Consider the following 27,198-nt stretch of genomic DNA (forward strand, 5'->3'; position numbering starts at 1 on the left):
GCCAGTGGCCACAAGACAGCAAGAGCATGAGAAAGCAGCAAGGACAAATCCCAAACTCGTGAGTGGCGATGTGACTGGAAGCCAGGGCAGTTTGAAGCCACTGAGAGTGACTAAGGAGCCAGGAATTCTAAACCTGGTTAAACCAACTGGCAGCACCCCTGATTCTGAGAGGCCTCATAAGATGGTGAGTGAAAGAATAGGACTGCAGCCAGGGACGGGACAGCAGAACAAACCTGATCAAGCCTAGTGAGTGACTGCGTTGAGGAGCTGAGGCCCTGAACTGGACAAAGATCTGAAGCAATGGCAGTGAATATTCCCTGTAAATAGTTTGTTTCTTGTGTTTATGCTTTCCCTTTCAGGTGGATACAGCTTTGATGCAAGTGGAATAAATGAACCTTGTTTTATAACCTTTGTGCAGTCCATGTACTTAAATCGCATGTTCACTAAGTACAGAGGGAAGAATTCTCTATTCCTGAGACTAAGTGCTGGCGCCAACGGAGAAAATGCGGGTGGATCACGATAGGAAAATTGTCGCAAACCCCTCACCAATTCCGGTACCGGTGAGGGGCTAGCATTAGCACAGCGTGGAATACCCGTGGATCACACGGAAAACGGACGGAGAATCGGCAGGTCTCAGGAAACGCATGCGCAGGACTGTCAAGCTGCACCGGTCGTGCGGAAAACATGGCGCCGGCAGTGCTGGAACACTAACCTGCCACTCCAACGCAGCAGCCCACCCCCTTAACTCCCCCCTCCCCCACCACTCCCCCAGCCCTAGCAGCAGCCCCCCCCCCCCCCCCCCGATCAGTGGCATGGATCCTGTACGTGTGCGGTGGCTCTGGACACTGTCTGCAGCCGGCACGGCAGGTCCCCGACCGCTGGCACCACACATGGCCTGCGCCATCGGGAACTCAGCCAATCGGGGATGGAGCATTGTGGGTGGGCCAGCTGATGACGTGCCAATGGCCTAGCGGCTGCACACGGCGCGCGTCCCGATGGCGCCAATTTAGAGGGGGCAGAGCATCGCGAACCGGAGTCAAACCGGCGCCTGCCCAAAATCCGGCATCGGAAGCCATTCTCCGCCTGATCTCCGATCCCGACTTCGGTGTCGGGCTATGGAGAATCCCGCCCATAGTCTTAGACATTGCCTGTTGATCTGTAAATCTCACAATTTCTTCGTTGATCATCTTGTCTTTTGATCTTCATAATAGTCAGTCTCTCATGGTATGACCTTCCTTCTACCTATTTTCCATGCACCTCTATTATTATTTCCAGTATCCCACTATCTAATTTTCCTCTCTTTCTATGAACAATTTCCTTTGCCTAGGTTGTTCTATGCCTTCCCATTTTACTTTGTCCACTTTTTTTTCTGTCAGATGGCTAAAAATCTGCAGATTCCCTTGTCCAATTTCAATCTTTAATTTTTGTATTAATAACCTAACCTGACACACATTCCAGGATGCCCTATTGTAGTATTTTCTCCCACTTCTCTGACTTTGATCACATACTGAAGCTGGCAGCGTATTCCCCAGCTTCACTGCCAAGCTGCCTATTTGGATTGAAATTAGTAATGCTCCCAGTTTGAAGTGCTAGCTGGGTGGAATCAAATATTTTGCATATAATTGTCTGTGAATAGTAATAAATGTATAGGAATCAAATAAACTCAAGTGAATGCACATCCCAATTCGCATGGGGACAGACAGTCAAAACATCATTTGAAATCAGTCTTTAAATTGCAGAGTCACTGACCGAGATCAGAGTCTCCAAGAATTCAGTAACGTTTGATCTGTCTGTCACACTGCAGGAAACCAATGCTGCCACCTACCTTTGTGTTTCAATCTTGATCTTCTTTCATTCTGCTCCTTATTTTGACAATCTTTGCTCAGAAAAAAAAAGCTTTGATTTTTGGAAGACCAGAAGGTCTAAATTTTTCAAAATAATTTATATCCTTCAGGAAGTTCTGAAAGAGTAATCCTCAAATGAGAGGAAGGACTTAGCCTTACATTTTGCTTCTAATTCTGAGGCTGGTATTGCCATGCCCCCATTATCTTGATGTTCCACTATTAGCAACCTAACATGCTTTGTACAAGTTTACGTAGTTTTTTTTACACGTGTTTTTCCTCATCAGAGACAGGCGGCACGCTGGCACACTGGTTAGCACTGCTACCTCACAGGGCCAGGGACCTGGGTTTGATTCCAGCCATGGGTGGCTATGTGGAGTTTGCATGTTCTCCCCGTGTCTGCGTGGGGGCCCCTCTGGTTTCCTCCCACAGTCCAAAGATGTGCAAGTTAGGTGGATTGGCTATGCCAAATTGCCCCTAAATCGAAAAGTTGGGTGGCATTACAGGAATATGGCGTGGGATTGGGCCTAGGCAGGTTGATCTTTTGAAGGTAGTGCAAAACTGATGGGCCAAATGGGATTCTATGAAATCAAATGATAATGGGAAATTGAGGGGTTTCCAATAGTATTGATTTGCACAAGTGAAAAAGAATTTGCTGACAACAAATATAGTTGTTGAAATGTTGCCTTTTACAAGTTACTCTGACCTACAAAATACTTCTTGCAAAGAATTTTGTTTTTGTACTCATTGCAATGAGGATTTTGAAACGATGAACATAAACCATTTTTTTGTAGAATTCTGTCAGACTTAGGGTGGACAGATGCAGAATAAATCGAATACAAAAACAATATTAGAATATGCCCTATTTAGTTCCAACCCAGGAAATCAACCCAACAACATCAGTGAGACATTTGACATTTCTCAAACATGATAGCAGGGTAAACTTGCCACTTAATGCAGAATCAGAGTAGATGTGTGATGTTGGTCCATCCCACTAAGACAGATTGAGTCCATTTCAATGCAGACCTCCAATAATTTCCCATTATAGAATATTGACTTAAAAATCCTCATTCTCACTTACAAGCTATGCTATGCTGTTGCTCCATCTCCTGCAGCCTCCTCCATCCCTACAACTCAGAAATAATTTGCAGTTCTTCCATATACCACCAGTGGAAGCGTTTTCAGCAACATAATCTGTGTGGAGTCTGCACGTTTTCTCAGTGTCTGTGTGGGTTTCCTCCGGGTGCTCTGGTTTCCTCCCACAAGTCCCGAAAGACGTACTGTTAGGTAATTTGGGCATTCTGAATTCTCACTCTGTGTACCCGAACAGGCACCGGAATGTGGCGACTAGGGGCTTTTCATAGTAACTTCATTGCAGTGTTAATGTAAGCCAATTTGTGACAATAAAAAGATTTAAAAGATTATTATTACATTTCTTTTCTTATAATAAATTTAGAGTGCCCAATTATTTTTTTTCCAATTAAGGGGCAATTTAGTGTGGCCAATCCACCTATTCTGCACATCATTTTGGATTGTGGGGGCAAAACCCACGCAGACACGGGTAGTATGTGCAAACTCCACACGGACAGAGACCCGGAGCCGGGATTCGAACCCAGGTCCTCAGCGCCGTAGGCAGCAATGCTAACCACTGTGCCATCATGCTGACATTTTACATTTCTGGTGGGTCGGTTTAGCTCGCTTGGCTAGCTACTGGTTTGTAATGCAGAGTTCAATTCCCGTACTGGCTGACGTCATTCATGAAAGCCCACCTTCTTAACCTTGCCCCTCGCCTGAGGCTTGGTGATCCTCAGGTTAAATCACCACCAGTCAGCTCCGCCCCTCAAAGGGGAAAGCAACCTATCATCATCTGGAACTGTGGCGACTTTACCTTACATTACAAAAATCACTTTCTAAATCCTCTACCTTTCTGCATCTCTTCCCATTATTAAAAGCTTCTACTTAGTGTTAGCGAAATAACATATATTATAAATTTCTAATGTGGGTAAAATCAAGCCAATACTAGAATGCTACCAATAATCAGGCAGAAGTAGGCCAATATCGAGTGGACCATTACTTTCTGTACCCTTTGTATAATTCCTAATTGAGGTGAGTGCAAGTTGCGATGACCCTTTCTGCAAAGGCTTAGGATAAATTAGCATGAAACTGTAAGGCTTATGAGGTAAGTAGCAAAAATCAGTATTCTCTGCACTTAGACCATAGGAACTTGTTAAATATTCATACTCGTTTTTGCTTTAATTTACAGGCATCTCTCGCAACTCCCTATTAAAAAATGTTTGCCTATCCCAGCCGGTGACGATCTGTCAGAAATGTTTCTCAAGGAACAGTCTGACACTGAAAAGTATTCTCTTGTTTTTTTTTCCAACAATCATGAAGTCTTGTCAAATTCTGGCAGCTAGGGACCCTATACAAAAAATCTGTTAAAAATGAATTATTGATTATATTTTCCATGTATTCCCCCTGTGCTTCGTACGTTCCAGTGAAACGGAGGGAATAAGATTATTTTTTAGTAAGGAACCTTAAACAACCTGATATGATATTTCAAACACTAAATAAACATCTAAAACTGACTTTAATCAACTGTTGTTGAATGCAGTTAAATACGTGACTCAAATAGCTCTGTCTTATTTCCCTTTTTTAAAATGAGTAATTTATTAAGATCTTAGGAAAGATAGGTACCTAATGAGACATAGTACAGTAAGACTATAAATTCAATCTTAACCTAATTAGTTTCAACATAACACTGGCATCAGCAATATCAGATAAAGTAAAATGCTGATTTGCATCATGCATGCATGATGCCATCTTAGCTCTTTTGACTGTAAAATATAAGGAATAAAGATTTTCTTTATCCTGACAAACTTTTGTTTTGTGATTCCTGTCTGTAAATTTTAGGTCTACTCCAGCTTTTCAAACCTCATTATTGAATGAAACCTCCTTCTATACATGGATGATCTCCCAGAGTCAACTGTCTGAAGCATTAGCTCCATGAATGAGACATCTACTGGAGAGAGGGAGAGAGAGAGACTCTAAAGGAAAGCTGTTTCTTTTGTCTCTCTGTGGATCCTGCGGTCCAGCCTTTTCCCTTTTGTGGGGTTAAACTCCCCTTGTTTAACCTCAAGGCTCTCTCTTGCCTGCTGAAAGGATGGGGTCATTGGTAAGTGACTCATATTCAGATTAGTTTGGAGGTTTTATCCCAGATGTAACCGATAATCTGTGCAGTGCTATTTATAGTGGGCTATTCTGCGTTGCATTCAGACAGACGTGTTTTATCTGTAGCCAAAACCAAGCGATAGCTTAAGAGGATATAAAAGGTAGCAATGTTAGCAAGTATGTGTGAGTAATTGTGGAGGCATGAACAGAATGTGTAAACAGAATGATAGTGAATGATGGTTGAAGTTTGAAAGTGCCTTTCATAGCACAATGAAGAAAGTGTGTAAAAGACTGTATGAATGTAGGCAGATGAATGTTAGTGAAAATGTGTAAGGGTGCACAATTGCATGTGTAGAAGAATATGAGGGCAACCCTTGGCAGATTTTATGAGCACAAATGTACTTGTATGAGGATCTTTGTAAAATGCATGGAGACATCGAGTGTGTTGTCAGATACAAGCCCTAAAATAGACACATGTGCATTTTAACCTATTAATTGCTGACTTTTTGTGGAATTCTATGTTTTTCTGTTCGTGTTGTGAATGTATCAATTTGTGAGTTGGAATCATTGGTGCAATGTTGGAATAGAAATGCTTAACATGTTCACATGATATTTTTACAGTCAGTACTTTAAAGGAGCCGCTATTTCATTTAAAATAAGCATAGTAATGTATGCATACAAATAACAAATAAGTTTTACACAAGACCATCAAGTAGTTATATACTGATACTCTACAGCCACACTCCAAACCAACCAAAATATATTTTCTATCATTCATAAAGGCACATTATTGAAAGGCATTGAAATTTAAAATGATCTCAGTCCAATAAGGCTAACATATTATTTTGCATTTGGGGAAAAGAGTAATAAAACTTACAAACAATACTCCGTCTGTTCAAATGATCTGCATGTTACCAGGTTTAGAAATGATGTGGAGATGCTGGCGTTGGACATGTCACCTGAGGAAGGAGCAGTGCTCCGAAAGCTAGGGCTCAATTCTCCGGACTTACGAAAAATCGGAGAATAGCGGGCGGCGTAAATTTTGACAGACATGCTGGTCCGATGCCCTCCCGCTATTCTCCCCCCCCCACGCCCGCCCCCCGACACGAATCGCTGCTCGCCGTTTTTTTGCGGCGTGCAGCGATTCACCCCTGGCCGATGGGCCGATTTCCAAGGCCTTTACGGCTGTTTTTATGAACGTAAAACACACCTGGTCTGACCATTCGTAAAAATGGCCGTAAAGTCCCGATCTGGGGAACCATGGCACCGATTGGCACAGACGTGCCAAGGGTGCCATGGGCCCGCGATCGGTGCCCACCGATCGCGGGCAGCGGGTACTTAACCCGCGCACTCTTTCTCCCTCCGCCGCCCCGCTGGATCCATTCGCGGGGTGGCTGAGGGGCATACCGGCCTGCGCATGCGCGGGTTTCACGCATATGCGTGATGACGTCATCCGCGCATACGCGGGTTGGAGTCGTCCAATCCGCGCATGCGCGGCTGACGTCATCTGACGTGTCAGCCGTCGCTAACTTTGGCAAGCGGGCTTAACGAAATTTGTTAAGCCCGCGATGCCAGAGTTCACGGCCGCGCGATGCTAGCCGTGAAGCAGAATCGGTTCCCGGTCGGGGGGGCGGAGGCTGGCGTCAAACGCGCCTGTTTTTGACGCCAGCTTCCCGATTTTTCGTAACTCGGGAGAATCGCGCCCCTAGTGTTTGAAACAAACATGTTGGACTTTAAACTGGTGTTGTAAGACTTCTTACCAGGTTTAGAAAGACAGATGTGCACGATGATGCTACCACTCCACCAGCTACTGAATATTTCCACATTATCTCAACTTTCTTTGTTTGTTTTTTAAATCAATTTAGAGTACACAATTCATTTTTTCCAATTAAGGGGCGAATCACCTACCCTGCACATCTTTTTGTGGGGGCGAAACCCACACAAACATGGGGAGAATGTGCAAACTCCACACGGACAGTGACCCAGAGCCAGGATCGAACCTGAGACCTCGGAGCCGTGAGACCGCAGTGCTAACCACTGCACCACCGTGCTGCTGGCCCGTTATCTCAATTTTAATCAGAAAACACTAAATATGATTTAACAACACAATTATTAGCACTGTGGGACAGACCCTCATGACCATGATTAAAGTACATTTCCAGACTAGATTAAATTTGGAATGAAATTTCCTCATATCTGCTCCTTATGTCTTTTAATATATAGGGTTCTAAATGTACAGTCTAAACATGATCAGAAGAAGTATTTTGTTATCTAACTATTGAAGTATATTTCTGAATGGTGTAAGCCTTCAAATGTGTTTGCAAAATACATTAGAAATACATTGATATTATGAGTCTGTTGATATATTTATGCATGAATGGTTTGGCTGCATCTTTCTGGGTCTGGATGTTTTGTGGTAGTGGCCAAAGGGCGGGGTGAAGGGTAACCGAGCTATTGGGGAACCTTGTCCAGGAGTTTACCTGGAAATTAGATTATTATTCCTGGAGCATTTGGGTGGATGATATGTGGACAGGTTTGTCAGACAGCCTGCCCTTCTGTTTGAAATAAGCAAAATACTACGGGTGTTGGAATCTGAAAGAACAGAGAATACGGGGAAAAAATTAGCAGGTCTGGCAATATCTATCAGGAGAGAAATCGGAGTTAAGATTTTGAGTCCTTTTACTCCTCGACAAAACTGAAGGGAGGGAGAATTTGGTAGACCTGTAAGAGAATGCACAAAAAGTAGCAATTTTAAAAACAACAGACAGATGGCTTGGTTTGGGGCAGGAGGATTTTAAATACATGAAAATTTTAGTGTCTGCAATTATCTCAGTCTCCATTTAGTCTGGGTGACCATTTTGAGGATCACCTTCATTCAGTCCACAAGCATGACCCCAACCTTACTCTCATGCCCACATGTCCGCTTTGGTCTCCTGCAATGCTACAGTGAAGCTCGGCACAAAGTGGAGGAGCAGGATCTCATCTTATGACGTGATGCTGAGTTCGCAACTTTAGATTGTGACCTTTCTCCTCCATCTTAAACCCCCTTTTTAAAAAAAACCCACACGTGTACTTCCTCAATTCAACATCCCCCTCCCTGTCCCATACCAGGTCATCTGTCTTTTGTTCTTATTGTTGCTACTTTCTGTTGCAATCTCTTACAGCTCGAACACATTCACTCCCTCCCTTCAGTTCTGACAAAGAGTCAAAGGACTCAAAACGTTAACTTTGCTTTCTCTCCTAATAGATGCTGCCAGACCCACTGAGTTTATCTGGCATCCTTGGTTCTTGTGCCTTTCTGTTTGTGCTGCTACCTTTATCTGCTAACCACCATTTCACAAAACAACATTTGGAAATGCATTTGTGGCATGGGGTAGGTGGGTATAAAATGTTGCTTCATGTATAGACAGGGGAAAGAAATAAGCTAAGAAATGGCACAGCTGTTTGTATTTTACCATCCATTGCAACAGCAAATCACACACCTGTGATTTCCCAATATGCACCGAGAGCAGACAAGTCTTTTGATCAGCGAAACCAATTCACAAAGTCATTCGTCCAGAGTCCATTGTGCAGGATTCAATCAGTGAGTACTTTAAGTATGGAGTATTCAGAGATAATGATCATGGATTTGCAAATACTTGAAATTAATCAAATTAGTTAAGCAAATCATAATGTATCGATGAAGAGAATATAGTTAGAACATAGAACATAGAACAGTACAGCACAGAACAGGCCCTTCGGCCCTCGATGTTGTGCCGAGCAATGATCACCCTACCCAAACCCACGTATCCACCCTATACCCGTAACCCAACAACCCCCTCCCTTAACCTTACTTTTTAGGACACTACGGGCAATTTAGCATGGCCAATCCACCTAACCCGCACATCTTTGGACTGTGGGAGGAAACCGGAGCACCCGGAGAAAACCCACGCACACACGGGGAGGACGTGCAGACTCCGCACAGACAGTGACCCAGCCGGGAATCGAACCTGGGACCCTGGAGCTGTAAAGCATTTATGCTAACCACCATGCTACCGTGCTGCCCTGTTAATGGATGTTTGGAATGTTTCACTGCAATACCGCATCAGAGACGTTAGTTAAGGCATGTAGACCAGAAAATGTGGCTCCACAGCACTGGTGCAGGTGTTAAAGTAATCTAGAGCATGGCAAATGGTGGCTGAACCACTTCCAGCCACTTTTCACAGAATCATAGAATTTACACTGAGGCCATTCGGCCCATCGAGTCTGCACCATTACTTGGAAAGAGCACCCTACCCAAGCCCACACCTCCAGCCTATCCCCGTAACCCAGAAACCCCACCCCACCTTTTTGGACACTAAGGGTAATTTAGCATGGTCAATCCACCTGACCTGCACATCTTTGGACTGTGGGAGGAAACCGGAGTACCCGGAAGAAACCCACGCAGACCCGAGGAGAACGTGCAGACTCCGCACGACAGTGACCCAAACCGGAAATCAAACCTGGGACCTGGAGCTGTGAAGCAACTGTGCTGACCACTGTGCTACCGTGCCACCCCAGTTTGGCATGACTATCCGACACATGTCATATGGAACTTTCAGATGAGGCGCTTTTAATATTTATTTATAGTTGCAAAGTTTGTGACGTTCCTGCGTTCACTATTGTTTGAATAAGGTGTAACACTCAGAAGGGAGGCTGGACTTTGGCAAGTAGGTTGGAGGACTATTAGCAGAAAGTATCCTTTCACTACTGGGGGGCTACAATTGGAGTCCCCCTTGGGCTGCAACAGAAATAGGAAGCTGTGCACAGAGGGAGGAGGAGGAGAGCTCTGAATAGATGGTTGTATCCACCAAGGGTCTTCAGGGAGCACTTCTCCTATCACCACCACAGCCAGGAGAAGTCTAACATGGCTATGTTTCACAAAGGGCACAGTCGCTGAACTGTGCCACTTGCTCAAGCCAGTTCTATAGCCACACAGGAGAGTATAACAGTGCTGCCAGTGATTGTGAAGGTTAACGTGTTGTCCTTAATTTCTATAACAGTGGATGCTTCTGGGCTGGAACTAGTGACATGGGACAGCATCTCACAGGCTACCATGCATCACTGCTTCAGGGAGGTCACAGAGGCCCTGTACATAAGGAGAGATGACTTCATAGTTTTCTCTCTAGCCAGATGGAAGTAGAAGAGTGGCCATTAGACTTTGCCAGGGTAGTGGTATTCCTGATGGTACAGGATGCTATCAACTGCACACATGAGGTTGTGCAGGCGTTGCATACTGATGAAGAGAGGAACCACCAATGCAAGAGCTACCATTCCAAAAATGTGTAGTTGTCATGCACCCATGCACAGTGAATGCCCAATATCCCGGCAGTAGCAATGATGATTTCATCCTGTGGCAGTTATTTATTCCTGCCATTTTTGAACCTCTGCAGTGATGTCCTGGAACTGAGATGATTGACCTCTAACCACCACAACTGTCTTTCTTTGTGACTATGACCCCAACCAATGGATTATTCCCCCTGATACCCATTGACTCCAATTTTACTAAGGCTTCTTGATGTCACACAGGGTCAAATGCTGCCTTGATGTCTAAAGCAGTCACTCTCACCTCATCTCCGAAGTTCAGCTCTTTTGTCCATGTTTGAAGTAAGGCTGTAATGATGTCAGGAGCTGAGTGACTCTTGTGGAACCTAAACTCAGCGTCAGTGAGCAGGTTATTGCTAAGAAAGTGCCGTTTGATAGCACTATCGATGACCCCTTCCACCATTTTACTGATGATTGAGGGTAGACTGATGGAGTGGTAATTGACTGGGTATAAGACATACCTGGACAATTTTCCTCATTGCTGGGTGTTGTAGCTGTTACTGGAAAATCTGCTGGGGTTTAACTGTCTACATCAATGGGAATGAAGTAGAAAGTGTCGAGAGCTTAAAGTTTTTAGGTGTCCATATCACCATCAACCTGTCCTGGTCCCCCCATGCCGACACTATAGTTAAGAAAGCCCACCAATGACTCTACTTTCTCAGAAGACTAATGGCATTTGGCATGTCACCTACGACTCTCACCAACTTTTATAGATGCACCATAGAAAGCATTCTTTCTGGTTGTATAACAGCTTGGTATGGATCCTGCTCTGCCCAAGACCGCAGGAAATTACAAAAGGTCGTGAATGTAGCCCAATCCATCACACAAACCAGCTTCCCATCCATCAACTCTGTCTACAATTCCCACTACCTCGGAAAGGCAGCCAGCATAATTAAGGACCCCATGCACCCCGGACATACTCTCTTCCACCTTCTTCCGTCAGGAAAATGATACCAAAGTTTGAGGTCACGTACCAACCGACTCAAGATCAGCTTCTCCCCTACTGCCATCAGACTTTTGAATGGACCTACCTTGTGTTAAGTTGATCTTTTCTCTACACCTTGCTATAACTGTAACATTATATTCTACAGTCTCTTCTTCCTTCCCTATGTACGGTATGCATTGTTTGTACAGCATGCAAGAAACAATACTTTTCACTGTATACTCAAACATGTGACAATAATAAATCAAATCAAAATCTTGGCTAAGAGCATGGCAGGTTTTTGAGCGCATGTCTTTAGTATTATTGCCAGAATATTACAGTATCAGGATCCATAGTCTTTGTAGTATCCAGTGCCTTCAGCAGTTTTTTGATGTTGTATAGAGTGGATCGAATTGGCTGAAGACTGCCATCTGTGATGCTGGGGATCTCCAGAGGAGGCCACGATGGATCATCAGCCTTTCTGGCTGAAAATTGTTGCAAATGGTTCAACCTCACCTTTTGCATTGATGTGCTGGCCTCTACCATCACTGAGGATGGGGATATTTGTGGACCCTCCTCCTCCAGCGTGTTTAACTGTCCAGCGCCACTCACAACTGGTTGTGGCAGAACTGCAGAGCTTAGATCTGATCTGTTGGTTGTGAAATCACTTAGCTCTGTCTATTGCTTCCTGCTTATGCTTAGTTGGTAGACTGGGTCTGTGGCAAGTGGTGAGAGATCTATCAAGAGGGTAAAAATGCTTGACCTCATTCTCACTGACCTGCCTGCTGCAGATGCACCTGTCCATGACAGTATTGGTGGGACTGTACCGTCTTCACATTAAGGATACCCTCCATTGTGTTGTGTGGCACCACCACTGTGCTCTGTGGGATAGATTTTGAACAGACGTAGCAACTCAAGATTGGGCAACCATGAGGCACTGTGGGCCATCAGCAGCAGCAGAATTGTACGCAACCGCAATCTGCAACCTTATGGCAAGTCAGATCCCCCACTCTACCATTACCACCAAGACAAGCGTCCAACCCTGGTTCAATGAAGAATGCAGGAGGACATGCCAGGAGTAATACCATGCATGTTTAAAAATGAGTTGTCAATCTGATGAAGCTACAACAAAGGACTACTTGCATGCCAGCATCAATGTTCTTTAGCACTCAGCCAGCTCGGTCAGTATTGGTGCTACTGAGCCACTCTTGGTGATGGACATTGATGTCCCCCCACCCAGTGTACGTTCTGTGCCCTTGCCAATCTCAGTGTTTCCTCCAAAAGGTGCACAACATGGAGGAGTACTAATCCATCAATTGAGGAGTTTGGTACATGGTAATCAGCAGGAGGTCCCCTTGCCCATATTTGACCTGGTGCCATGAGACTTCAACGGGGCCCAATCGGTGTTGAGGACTTCAAGGACAACTTGCTCCAGACTGTAAACCACTGTGCCAACACCTCTGCTGAATCTGTCCTCCTGGTGGAACAGGACAAATGCAATGATGGAGGTGGCTGGGACATTATCTGTCAGGTATGGTTCTGTGAGATGGCCATGTCAAGCTATTGCTTGACTATCTGTGGGACAACTGAACCAATTTTATGACTCTGGTGGCTTGATGCATTACTAGGGAGAATTCCAGTATAATTAATCAAATATATTTATGACAAGCAAAGGTAAACTATACACAGGCATAGAGTATCTCAACTGGTTTTCACTGTCTTGCTCTAGGGTCCATTCTGACCGGGACCCCACTCCCAGGGCCCCGCGCTTTTCCCCCATTGATGAGTTCACATGCTCCCACGTGATAGGCCTCGAGTCTGTCCTGTGGACCGCGAGGGCACACCCCTTCAAGGAGCCACGCTACCACATTCCACCCCCCCCCCCCCCCTTCAGCCCTTCAATAACCTATTTATTTAGAGGGCTGGTTTAGCTCACTGGGCTGCGTGGGTTCAATTCCCATACCGGCTGAGAATTTTGAATTCTCCCTCTGTGTACCCGAACAGGCGCCAGAACGTGGCGACTAGGGGCTTTCCACAGTAACTTCATTGCGGTATTAATGTAAGCTTACTTGTGACAATAAAAAGCTTTTAATTAATTTTATTATTTAGTTATTTAATTTTTAATTTTTTTTTTCATTTACAGAACAGGTAATATGCAATAATTCTATACAATAAAAAAGGCTGAGAAACACAGGAGAGAGAGTCCATGACAGTTTATCACAATGTCAATCTGTAAGGGGACTTTCTGTGTCTCTTGGAGCACCTTCGTCCCTCAGACCTGCCTCCCTGTCCCACCCCTGAGAATTAAAGACAATGGCAAAGAACAACTGATAAAAACTGCCAAGAAAATAGTGAAGCATCAGTGGACAACGAGCAATTAAGGGATCTGCCTTCTGGAAGAGCACATATGAATGAACAAAGAGAGAGATTATATGCTAACATAGAGATTAACCAGCTAATATTTTTTTCACTTTTTCATACTTAATCTGCAGGCAAGTTCTCAGTATGGCCTTTGTGATGCATGGCTTGACAAAGGGCTTCCTTGGAGCATATCCCTACATTCCTCAACAATTTAAACAGAATGCTTAGCTGTTTTTATGCTGGTCTTAATAGAATGCTACTGCTAATAGTTCCTGATATGCGTGTATCGGTAGAGACCCCAGAATAAACTCGTCTGATTTGCTGAAGGTTAATAGCCTCGCACGCTACCAACCTCTTGTAGTGATCCTTACTTGAGTGTGTACAGAAGGGGCTGATGGGTAATGGAAAGACCACCAGGAGGCAACACGGGCACGTGTAAGAGTGACGCCGAAGACCTTCCTCCTCACTTTGGCTGAACAGACTGTGAGAACAGGGACGGAAGTTGAGCTCAGGGCTGCTAGTGTGGTCAGGCCTAGTTGCAGAGCATAGAAAAGTTGTAACCTCATTTACATGTGCAGTTTTTTAAGTAATAGCTCACGCAATCATTTAAGTTGTGTAGCACAATAAACCTACCATCAAATGACTGGACGACTTCTAGCATTCTTTCCAGAGCGTTGACTGTAACTGAGTTACCATCTCTACAGGTAACTAAACACCTCTGACAATAACAATTGTTTTTAATGATGGCCGGCACAAAAGTCAGCCAATCACTTTGTTTTTTCATTTTTTCCCCACTGTGAACTTGCTCCACACGTTGACTTGTTGAGTTCATTACAGTGAGGCAGATTGTAAAACTTCTATACGTACTGAAATGCATCGAAATATAAAGAACTTGAATCATTTTCATAATGAAACATGGGTGACGTTAAAAAAAAAACAAAATTATAAACCATAAACATGGATTGAAAATTTCTTCTCAGCTGTCTAGGGAAAAATCACATAAAATTTAATTTTAAAATTTTGGCTTGCCCCAGTGGCCAAGAGTCCTCAGCATGAAAATGCACTTGAATTGAACATTCATCGGCAAGATATACTAAATTAAAATGTTACCCCAGTACAGCAGGGGGTGTCCTTCGATTGCATGTCAAGACAAGTGTTTGTCTTATTGCACCTTATCTCTTATCTCTTATACACGCTGCTACCTTGAGTGGAAAGTGCAAAAAATGTGCTTTCTCATTAGTGTGTGTCAAACCCCCATTATTGCACCCAGATGAAGAATCAACTTCAATATAACTAGCTTGTTTACCAATTGTCTTAGATAAATGCTCAACTTGATACATTTGCAGCGCCAATAATTATAGAGCAGTTGATAAGTAGAAAGGGTTTTCGTAATCAAAGTTGAAATAATTGGGTCAAAGAGGTCTTCACCTGTTAAAACTGTTAAACAAAAGAGAGAAAGGAAACTCAAGAGAATAATGCGGCAAATTATTTCGGAACACTACTTCTTAGTTATTTATTGTTACCTTTTGTTTTACTGGAAAATATTGCAATCATCAGGGTGCAGTAAAATTCAGTGAAACAATTCCATCCTACAATATTCACCAGTGATAGCACTGAACATCTCCATATCAGGCAGAAGGCAGTTTGGCTGCACAGTAAAGCTCATTCTGCATTGTCCCGTCAAGCAGTCCCAAGTCAGATAACATTGATTTAACGTATAGGATGGTGTTTACTCAGAGCCATGAGTTTCTGCCGTGGGTCTTTAAGTGACCCAACAGGCCAATTCTCGTCCTGCAGATCTTTGAGCACATAGAGCAAGACGTCCCACAGGCTAATGGGATCCAAAGTGCAGAATTTGCTTCCTTTTCTTTCCGTCTCTGCTGCCACATTCCTTTATCATTATGACACAAAGCGTGATGGAGCTTGATACATAAGTTGTCACCACTTTATATGATTGGTAGCAAGCTCCTCCCAGTGATTAATGTCAATGTTGCCAAACTTCAGCATGTCTTTGCAGAATTTTCTTTGGCCTTCCCTGGAATGCAGGCCATTTAAGAGTTGAGAAAAGGTACCTGGAAGGCGATATGCTTTTCAGCTGTCCAGTGTCCAGTCTCACAAAATTGATTTTGTAAGGAGTTTTGCCTGAATGCTTGTGGAGCTGGCCTCAAAAAGGATGCTCAGTTTTACTTGATAGGCATCCCACTGAATCCAGAGGAGCAGTGGAGACATTGTTGATAGAATTTCTCTGGTACTTTTATGTGTCGCCGATACACAGTCCAGGTCTCACTGCAAAACAGGAATGTGGTGACGACACCTATTCTGTACACTAGGATTTTTGTTGCCATGCGGAGGCCTTTGTTGTCAATCACTCACCGCCGTGGTTTGTGGAAGACATAGCTGATGTTGGATTTCCTCTTCAATGGTGGCCTTTTGTTCGAGGTGACTGTCAAGGTTGGGGATGTGTTCAACATATATGGGAGGTGGAATATTTGGCTGACCAGGTATGAGTTTTGTTTTGGCAACATTCAAAGAGGCCAGGTGTCTTGCATGTGCAACTGAAGACATTGAGAGTGGCCTGCAAATCTGGCACAGATTGGGCAACATCTCCATGAAGGCATGGAGATGTTTGTCAAAGCTTTGACAAAGAATCATCGGACTCGAAACATTAGCTCTTTTCTCTCCCTACAGATGCTGCCAGACTTGCTGAGATTTTCCAGCATTTTCCCCCTAGTCTGATATTGCCCTCTCCTATGAAAAGAGCACTCAGATTAGTAGTAACGACTCCTCTGCATCAAACTGAGATTAGCACAATCAGGGTTGAAAGCCTAACATCTTCATTGTCTCTATGGTTAAGTAAAATACCGGGGCGAGATTCTCCGCAAATGCGGAGAATCATAAAGGCTGCCGTGGGACAGGCCGTGACCCACGGCAGCCTTCACGCCCACTTCTGGGGCCGATTCTCCCCCCAAGGCCGCACGGCAAGCATCACGTCGGCTGATGCGGCCGATGACGTCACCCGCGCATGCACAGTTGGCGTCTTTTCCCTCAGCCGCCCCGCAAGTCGTGGCGGCTAGATCTTGCGGGGCGGTGGAGGGAAAAGAGTGCGTCCGTTACGGACGCACGGCCCGCGATCGGTGGGCACTGATCGCGGGCCTATGCCCCCCTTGGCACGGCCGTGGTACTGCCTTGCCAATCGGGCCCCCAGATGCCCCAAATGGGCATCTGGCGCCCGTTTCACGACGGCAGCAAGCAGGTGTGTTTGCTGCCGTGTTGAACAAACGTAACAAACGGGGAGCGGCGATTCGTGGCGTGGGGGGGGGAATAGCGGGAGGGCGTGAAAAATGTCGGGAGGCCCTCCCGCTATTCTCCCACCCGGCGTGGGGGGCGGAGAATCGCACCCCAGGTAGTGCATTTAACTACTTTTGAAGAGTTCTCAAGAGAAAGAAAGAAAATGAGTAATTTCATCTTCAGTGACAATGCCAAAATTATAAAGTGTACCTGTTGTCAGCATCATGGTTCACTGTCAGTACTTTTTTAACACATCTGAGGCAGATGTTTAAAATTATGTTTAAAAAAAAGCAATGGATTTAAAACTTGGGCGGGATTCTCCCGGCCGGATCGTAAAATCGCCGGGGGGCGGCGTAAATCCCACCCCGACACCGCCCATGATATTCTCTGGCCGGCCAAAAAATCCCGTTGATGTGAATTGCGCCGCACACCTCGCAAAATAGCGAGAACCGGCGCAACGCAATGGGCCCTAGGGCTGCCCCAATTCTCCGGGCCGGATTGGCCGAAGTTCCACCGACGTGACCACGGATCACGCTGGCGTCAATCGAACCACCTTTTTAATGATGTCAATCTGTCGTGCTGTTTGACGTTGGCCAGCACAGAGGTAGGGGTGGTGTGGGGCGGCCGCCGGAGAGGGGACCACACGGTTGCAGTTGGTGGGGGGGGGGGGTCGCAGGAGCTGTTGGACTTTGCGTGCTGGGGGGAAGGGGCTGGGGAGGGGGGAGGGGCTGGGGAGAGGGGGGGCCTGGGGTGGGGGTTGGGGAGGGTGCGTGCCGGGGAGGAGGGTGTGGGTTGGGGATGGTTCCTGCCGGGGAAGAGCGAGGGGGGTTGGGGAGGGTGCGTGCTGGGGAGAAGAGTGGGGGGGGGGGGGCGGGGGGGGGGCGAGTGATTGGGGAGGGGTTGGGGACGGCACGTGCCAGGAAGAGGGGAGGGCCTCGCAGCTGCCCGGGCTACTGTGATGGCGAGCTGCCAGCCTGTCCTGACCGTTGCCTGCCAGATGCACCTGGGACGGAAGGGGAGGAGTCCAAGGTGCCGCTGTGTTCCGGGACCTCCCCCGCAGGAGGACCCGGAACGGGCCCCAGCACCTCCTCCTCCCTTGGGGTGCCCGATGGGCCCCGGGCCTCTACATGGGTCGGGAATGCGAACGGACCGGGCATCAGATGCCCCCCCGACACCTGCCGTTGCCAGTCCTGGAGGCCCGCCCTGGTATCGACAAGGGTCTGCAAGTTTGCAGCCATGGAGCTCAGTGAGTTGACCATCCCTGTCTGTGTCTGGATGACACCAGCCAGCACCTGGGCAATGGTGCCGATGACCTCAGTGATGGCCTGAAACTGGTCCCTGGCCTGCAGAGACTGGGCCCTGGCCTGCAGAGACTGGGCCATGGCCTGCAGAGACTGGGCCATGGCCTTCAGAGACTGGGCCCTGGCCTGCAAAGACTGGGCCATGGCCTGCAGAGACTGGGCCATGGCCTTCAGAGACTGGGCCCTGGCCTGCAGAGACTGGGCCATGGCCTGCAGAGACTGGGCCATGGCCTTCAGAGACTGGGCCCTGGCCTGCAAAGACTGGGCCCTGGCCTGCAGAGACAGGGCCATGGCCTTCAGAGACTGGGCCACGGCACTGAGTGCCTCTGCGATCTCCTGCTGGCTCTGGCTCATGGCTGCCTGTGAGAGGGCAGCCATGTCCTGGGCCACGGACGCCGCCTCCACGGAAAACCCCAGGACTTGCATACTGCGACCTATGTCTGATGCACCCATTGCCTCCACCGCAGACGCCACCCGTGCGGTGTAGGCCTGGGTGGCACGCATGACCGGCACCACTCCCTGCTCCTGCATGCGGGTGGACTCCTCCAACTGCGTCTGCAGCTGCCGCAAGCTGGCTGTCATCCCCTTCGATCATCTCCTGGGTCCGTGACTGCATCGGGTCCATGGGTGGGTGTGGTAACTCTAGGAACCCAGGATCCGTCTGGGCGGCAGATGGTTGCCTGCGCCAGGATGCCCTCCGACCATCCTGCCCCTTGGCTGCTCCTGCCTCCTCCTGCTGTACCGGTACGGCTGTGATGTGCGCACTAGTTAGTGTCCCAGATGCCTCATCATTAAAGTGCCAACTGTGGTGAGTGTCTCTGCGATGGTGGAGAGTGTTAGAGATAGCAGTGGTGTAGTCTCATGCTCCTCATCCAACCCAAACTCCGGGGTCCCCTGGAGTGGTGATTCCTGTCAAACCGTCCGCTCTGTGTGGGTGTCGTGTGCGACGGTGTCGTGTGCGTCAAAGTCCTGTGCGTCAAAGTCCTGTGCGTCAAAGTCCTGTGCGTTAAAGTCCTGTGCGTCAGTGTCCTGTGTGTTAGTGTCATGTGCATCACTGTCCTGGGCGTCAGTATCCTGGGCGTCGTTGTCCTGGGTGTCATTGTCCTGGGTGAGTGTGTCCTGGATGTGGGTCTCCTGGGTGCTTGTGTCCCATGCATCAGTGTCCTGGGTCGACTGTGACAAGGGCCTGTTTCTGTGGCTGCCCTCCTCATCGCTGGGTGTGGCCCGCCCATGTCGCCGCACTGGCACTAGATAGGGACAGCGTCCGCCTGGTGCTCCGGGTCTGTCCCTGGCTCATGGGCGCCCGGGCACATCCTGGGGGCATCGTATGCCTGATGGGCCGGTTCTGTCCCTGTCTCGTGACCACCCTGGCACTTCCTGGGGACGGTCGGCATCCGCGGGGACAGGTGGGTCGATGTTTGGTCCGGCAATACACAATACAGCATGCATGGTTCAACACGAAGGGGGGGATATAGGGGAAAGGGGAATATGGGGAAAGGGGAATATGGCGGAAGGGGGTTGGGGGAAGGGGGATATGGGGGAAGGGGGGATATGGGGGAAAGGAGGGATATGGGGAAAGGGGGATATGGGGGGAAGGGGGATATGGGGGGAAGGGGGATATGGGGGAAGGGGTGTTATGGGGAAAGGGGGAATATGGGGAAAGGGGGATATGGGGGAAGGGGGATATGGGGAAAGGGGGGATATGAGGGAAGGGGGCATATGGAGGAAGGGGGGATGGGGAAAGGGAGCAGGCAGTGGGGGGGTTTCACTTGGTGGTGCGCCCCTGACCTCTGCATCCACAACTTGCCGGTCCTCGGGTCCGCCTGCAAGTTCCAGGGCCCTTCATGAATGGTGAGTGGTCTCAATTCGGGTGGACCCCCTCCGGGCCTCTCATGCTCCCGGTTGTTGTGAGCGTGCCTCTCTTGTAGGCGGGGGGGGGGGGGGGGGGGGGGGGTTTGGCAGGGATAAAGGGCAACAGTGTAAGCCAGACATATACATGTGGACCAGCGGTTGTGTGTATGTTGGCAGAGGTTCACAACCCATCCTGCCACTGCAGCCTGCATGGGTGGGTGCAGCCATGTCGGTTTCACCTAGGGTGTGCCACCCATCGGGGGTGATGCTAAAACATTGAATATATTCAAGAGGCGGCTAGATATAGCACTTGGGGTGAATGGGATCAAAGGTTATGGGACAAAGCAGGATGAGGCTATTGAGTTAGATGATCAGCCATGACCGTGATAAATGGCAGAGCAGGCTCGAACGGCCAAAAGGCTTCCTCCTGCTCCTATCTTCTATGTATCTATTTCTCTGAGCATACATATTAGCCTTTTCCTGTACACTGTCCTATCAAATTCCTTATTCCTTACCTCAATGCCCTGCAGAAGATCTTGTGTGCAGCCTTGCTCTGTGACAAGCTGACACCTGCACTACCTTTCCCCACCCTGGCTGTAGGCCATTTGTGCTCAGAGATTCATCTTGCGTAGATCCAGGATATCTGAAAGGAGAAAGGCACAAGGATAGGGATGAAGTGAGAGGAGGTGGGGTGTGGAGGTGGCATTAAGAGGCTCATGCTTACACTATCAGCAGCTTTTAAATCAGAACAGAATGTGGGATCTGGGGTAAGTAGGTTGTAAGAAGGAAGATTTGGTAGGGGCATACCATCGTCTTTGATACTAGGAGAACCGCTCCTGGCCATGGCCTCAGTTGTTTCATATGTTGGCTGTGTGAGTAACTATGGTCTTATTCAAAATGGTTATTTCAAACTGTTTTATTTACACTATGAACACTATGATAAGCTATAAGGTAGGTGCATCACTCTTCAGTATGGACTATTCCATCTGCTCCAGAGCCTCTACCTCATGGTTTCTAATGTCATTATTACATTATGATACACACAATTAACTCATCACCAACAAGAAAGAACCCAACCATCTCTCTTTGACATTCAATGGCATTACCATTGCTGAATCCCCCACAATCAACAATCCGGGGTTACCATTGACCAGAAACTGAACTGAACAAGCCATGTAAATGTTGTTGTTGCAAAAGCTGGTCAGAGGCTAGGAATCTTGCATCAAGTAACTCACCTCTTGATTCCCCAAACCCTGTCCACCATCTACAAGGCACAAGTCAGGAATGTGATGGAATACTCTCTGTCATAAACTGGACAAAAGCAGGTCGACGCCTTTCCAGACCTTCTAATACTCGCCACTTGTCTGGATGAATGCAGCTCCAACACTCAGAAGCTTGACAACATCCAAGACAAAGCAGCCTGGTTAATCAGCACCCCATCCACCACCTCCAACAGCCAATCCTTCCATCACCGAAGAACAGTGTGCGCCATTTGCAAGATTTATTGCAGCAACTCTCCAAGTGTCCTTTGCCAACACCTTCCAAAACCATGACCTCTATCACCAAGAAAGATAAAGGTAGCGGACGCTTGGAAACACCACCACCTACAAAGTCCCCTCCAAGCCATACCACCCTGACTGGCAACGATATTGCTGTTCCTTCACTGTCACTGGGTCAAATTCATGGACCTTCAACCCGAACAGCACGGTAGGTGCACTAACAGCACACGGACTAGAGGGGTTCAGGATGGTGACTCTGCCACCTTCTCAGGGAATTTAGGGATCAGCAATAAAAATGTTGTCCCAGCCAGTGAAGCCCACATCCTATGGAATTGGCCTGCATGGCTATCTGCTCTGTTTGCCTTCTGGGAGTTTGTCTGGAAGGCCTTCTCCTGTGGATAAAAATGATTTTGACCTCCTGAGCCAGGACCTCCAGTGGGAGTCTTGGATCCCACTTTCTGCTATGTTGTACCATTCCTGTGTCTTTCCCAGGAATAATTCATTTGAGCAATTTATACCTGCTTCAACCAATATCGACCTCCCCTTTAAGAGTTACAGATTTGCTATAAGTAGTGCAGGTTGGTCTGAACTCATGCTAATCTCCCATGATTTTGAACCCAACAGACGGGCAGCAGGCAATCCACAGTGTGCCTAAAACTGGCTGGATGCGACCAGCATGTAAATGAGCAGTTACCATAATGTCGTGTGCTGCCTGTATTGAAATGAACAGGTGTGTTTTAATCACAAACTGTGATCTTCATACACATTTTCAGGCCTCATCCAATCTTTCCCCCATAATTTATGCCTCCTTTGACAGAGATACTCAACTTCCTCAGTTTGTAGCATACCATTGTTATATTGAAGTCAACACAAAGCCAATATGGCCTGTTAATTTTTGGGAGTCACAATCTCTGGTGGATTACTCTGGAGGGACTACCTCCACTGAATTTCCAAAGCCCCTCTCGCCCAACCCTCTCCTCTCAGGCTGGGTGAGACAGGAACAGCGAAGAGTGTCCCCAGATGCATCAGTGTGGAGAAAATGGAGTGTAGAAAGGAAAGACATGGCCCTTTTTACAACACAAACCATTGGTTGTTGGGTGTTCCTAATTGTTAAAGCGACAATTTAAAGGTAGAAGGTGAGTTTGAACATTAAATGGGAGACTCAGACATCAGATGAGGGATAGAGTTGGATAAGGGATGGAATCCGATGGGGGTTGGGACAGAGGAGGATGGAGTGGGCTGGTGTTGGGGGGGGTGGAGTTATACCGGGTGGCGGAATCGGAATAGGACAGATGCCTGCGGGTGTGGAATCAGAAGGGGTGGCAGAATTAGACTTGGGGTAAAGGCAGACAGATGTGGAGTCAGACCAGGGGCGTGGAGTCAGACACAGTGGAGTTGGACTGGGGAGTGCAATTGGACAATGGGGGGGGGGGTAATGGGACTTGGGGGGTGGAATCAGAACAGGGGGATACCCAGAGGTGGAGCTGGACTGGTGGGGCAGTGTCAGATCAGGGGGGTATCTGAGAAGGCAAAGTTGCAATGGGGTGGAGTCGGAATATGGAGGAGGCCCCGGGTTGCGGAGCCAGAACGGGGTGAGACCCAGTGGGGAGGGGTCGTGGTCGGACCTTGAGGAGGATGACAGAGTTGGACCTGAAGGAGGATGGTGGAGTCGGGGCAGGGAGCAGTGCATGAGGTTGGGATTGGTGTCGGATGCAGAGGAAGATGTCAAAAAAATTAGTGATTTTAGTTGCTTTGTCAGGTTGTTCTCACCCAACACAATTTCCTGGGAAAGTTCACCCTTCTGGACAATTGCCAGGCAAACCCTTACTGGGAATGTCCTGGAGAGGTTCCCCAGTCTATCATGGGATCTCCCAAACCCAAGGCTGTGGAACCAGGAAGGTGTGGGCCAGAGACTAACCATGTAATATCAGTTTGGTGTTGAAATTCCATCTTACTCTGTGCATATTGGGAGAGGAGTTGTTACTGCGGTGTTAACACATGGTGCAAGAGCTGTGGCAAGTGCTCAACAAATTTACATCAGAAATCCTATATTTAGAAGATCAGGTAACAAGATTGTTTTAGTAAAGAAAAATCACAATTTTCCCTTTTAGGATCACCAGGTATCTTTGAAGCATTTTTGTTGAATTGCTGAGAAGACAGAACAGTTCAATGAAATAAGATCAATTCTCCTGTTGCCAAGAGCACAGAGACTTTGTCTCCCAAAACACAAACTAATTTCTTTGATCATCAAAATTATTTCTTTCATTTATCAGCCAACAAGCCAATTGTCGTTTGATTATTTTCCAAAGTGTATTAAGCCTTTCCACGTTGAATGTAAAATCTTGCTTTATAAAGCAGCTACCACTCATGTGTCATTATATTTCTCTTAAAGTCCAATAAATGGTTCATTGCTGCAGATCTAAAACACTGCAGTCCTTTGTCCTCACCTATCATAGTAAGTTGGGTTTAACCTTTAATGTCTGCCTTTTGATTTTGAGGTATCCAATCACTGTTGATTAGTACAACTTGGGCACAGCTGTAAAATATCATGAAATTCTAAACATTAATTTTTTTTTAACCTGAAATGTGTTATTTAGAAACTTGAGGCTGGATTTCGAGAAGGAGATGGGAAGTGCGAGTCGGAAAGTTCTCCATACCACAAACCTGCCTCCATTAGGGAGGCACCTTCCCGCTATATTTTTGATCTGGTGAGGCACAGGCAGGACGGACTTGTCAATCAAACAAAACAAAAGGGGGCCTCACGGTAGCATGGTGGTTAGCATCAATGCTTCACAGCTCCAGGGTCCCAGGTTCGATTCCCGGCTGGGTCACTGTCTGTGTGGAGTCTGCACGTCCTCCCCGTGTGTGCGTGGGTTTCCCCCGGGTGCTCCGGTTTCCTCCCACAGTCCAAAGATGTGCGGGTTAGGTGGATTGGCCATGATAAATTGCCCGTAGTGTAAGGTTAATGGGGGGATTGTTGGGTTACGGGTATACGGGTTACGTGGGTTTAATTAGGGTGATCATTGCTCGGCACAACATCGAGGGCCGAAGGGCCTGTTCTGTGAATGTAGCCATGCTGGCCACGCAAAATGGACACTGAGCCAAACTAAAATGGAAGGCTGCTGGGAAACAGACAGTTCAGCCAGAACAGCAGTCTGCAAAGAGCAGTTTGCATTCTGCAGCAGCAGAAACCAGTTTGGGCTCAGGTGAAGAGACCTTAGCTAGGTGCAAATGGCAAAACGCTTTGCATGCTAATGAGGCCATCAGACTTGAACACCCACACAATAGATACATTTGGTTCTGAATGGACACATTCCAATCAAGACCCAGACATCGAGGCACCAGAAACCTCCGAACAAAAGGACATAAGAAACGCCCCCTCCATCACGGAGACCCCCTCGCATTGGGGAATTAATCCAGTATCGATAAGAAATTGATCCAATAGGTAGAGCCCGCCCGAGAAGAGGGAAGGACAACGGAACCCCTATAAAAGATAGGGACCTCGTGTTGTCCGGTCTGTTAAACCTGTGCTCCGGCCCCGACTGACACCTGGTATCCTGACTCCAGCCGTTGAGCACCAGCCGCCGAAACCGTAAGTTCAACGCTCGCTACGCGATCCAAGCCCACTAGACTCCCAAGTACCAGAACGCTTGCTGAAGGCTGCAGACAAAACCAGGACGAAGGCCTCGTTCTCTGACCTTGCCTGTTCCTGTTAGATAAGTATTCTGTTTGCTTATGTTTAGTTGTAGCTTAGTCTCTTAGTGTGTGTGCATGAGTATTTATTATTAACTGTATAATAAATATTGATCGTTTGAACTTGACTAATCGGTGTATCGTCTTTATTACTTTGAATTTGACCTTGGAATACTTGTGACGTTGCCTATACGGCAGCTGGCGACTCCAGAGCTTAAATAATTACATAGAACAGAGCCTAGCAGTGTTAAGCACACGTCGAACTCGGAGGCGTGTTAATACACTCCAATAAACGCGTTTTACGCCCATAGTAAAACGTGCAACACCGGGTGCTCCGGTTTCCTCCCACAGTCCAAAGATGTGCGGGTTAGGTGGATTGGCCATGATAAATTGCCCGTAGTGTAAGGTTAATGGGGGGATTGTTGGGTTACGGGTATACGGGTTACGTGGGTTTAATTAGGGTGATCATTGCTCGGCACAACATCGAGGGCCGAAGGGCCTGTTCTGTGCTGTACTGTTCTATGTTCTATGTTCTAAAACCTGCGGTCCCTTCTGCAGCTGTGTTAACACTACTGGCTGCTGAGCTGAGGGAATTAGCCATTCCTGGAGCTCAGCCAATTATTCAAAATGAGTCATCTTACAACTGTATCAACAAATGTAGGCTAAATAGAATCATAGACTATCTACAGTGCAGAAGGAGGTCATTCAGCCCATTGAGTGCACCACCCCCTGAAAGAGCGCTCTACTCAAGCCCTCCTCCCTGCCCTATCCTAATTACCCCTTAACCTAATCTAGACATCCCTGGACACTAAAGGGCAATTTATCATGGCCAATCCACCTAACCTGCACATCTTTGGACTGAGAGGAAACTGGAGCACCCGGAGGAAACCCACACAGACACAGGGGGAATGTGCAAGCTCCACAGACAGACACCCAAAGACGGAATGAACCCGGGTCCCTGGCACTGTAAGGCAGCGGTGCTAACCACTATGCCACCGTGCCGGCCAACAAATAGATACTTGTTTTCCCAGAAGACGCCATCTTCCTCGCCGCCCACCACATGCAATCCACGGGGGTGGCCATCTTGGGCTCCATCCTCTCCAAACTCAACCATCCAGATCGAAGACTGCGACCTCAGCGGACAGTCATCACGGGGCCACTCCAGCACAGCTGATTGAGCCGCCTACTACCCACAACTCAGCGCGGTCACGTTGGACCAGTCACGTCCGAAACACCTCCGCAACTCCATGATGACCGTTAAAATCAACGGGTGCAGTACACCGTGCCTCTTCGACTCCGGGAGCACTGAGAGCTTCGTACACCCAGATCTGGTAAGACGCTGTTCGCTCCCTGTTTTTCCTGCACGGCAAACTATCTCCCTCGCTTCGGGCTCCCACTCTGTCCACCTCCAACGGCGCACCGTCGCGACCCTAACGATCCAAGGCGCTAGCTACTCTAATTTTCAACTATACGTCCTGCCCGAACTCTGCGCCCCACTCTTACTGGGACTCGACTTCCAGTGTAACCTCAAAAGTCTCACCCTCAGCTTCGGCGGACCCCTACCCCCACTCACCATCTGCAGCCTAGCCACGCTGCAAATCTCCCCCCTTCCACTCTTTGCCAATCTCACTCCGGACTGTAAACCCGTAGCCACTCGCAGCAGGCGGTACAGCCTGCAGGACAGGGTGTTTATCAGAACCGAGGTCCGGAGGCTCCTACGTGAGGGGATCATAGAGGCCAGTAACAGTCCCTGGAGAGCTCAGGTGGTGATCGTCAAGACCGGGGAAAAATTCCGCATGGTCGTGGACTGTAGTCAGACCATTAATCAGTTTACGCTCCTCGATGCGTATCCCCTCCCCAGGATTACAGACATGGTGAATCAGATCGCCCAGTATCGCATTTTCTCCACGGTGGATCTGAAGTCTGCA

General features: G+C 47.6%; 1 protein-coding gene across 1 annotated transcript in view; it reads left to right on the forward strand.

Moving 5' to 3' along the window:
• The first annotated feature begins 4,884 nt into the window (after positions 1-4,884).
• The window catches only part of LOC119951706 (probable E3 ubiquitin-protein ligase MID2), a 444,841-nt gene continuing 422,527 nt past the window's right edge, over positions 4,885-27,198 (forward strand). Inside the window, exon 1 of the mRNA XM_038774982.1 lies at positions 4,885-5,016. The gene's annotated coding sequence lies outside the window, so the exon portion shown is untranslated. The remainder of the gene's footprint in view (positions 5,017-27,198) is intronic.

This window comes from Scyliorhinus canicula, chromosome 17, assembly GCF_902713615.1.
Source record: "Scyliorhinus canicula chromosome 17, sScyCan1.1, whole genome shotgun sequence".
NCBI classification, from domain to species: domain Eukaryota; kingdom Metazoa; phylum Chordata; class Chondrichthyes; order Carcharhiniformes; family Scyliorhinidae; genus Scyliorhinus; species Scyliorhinus canicula.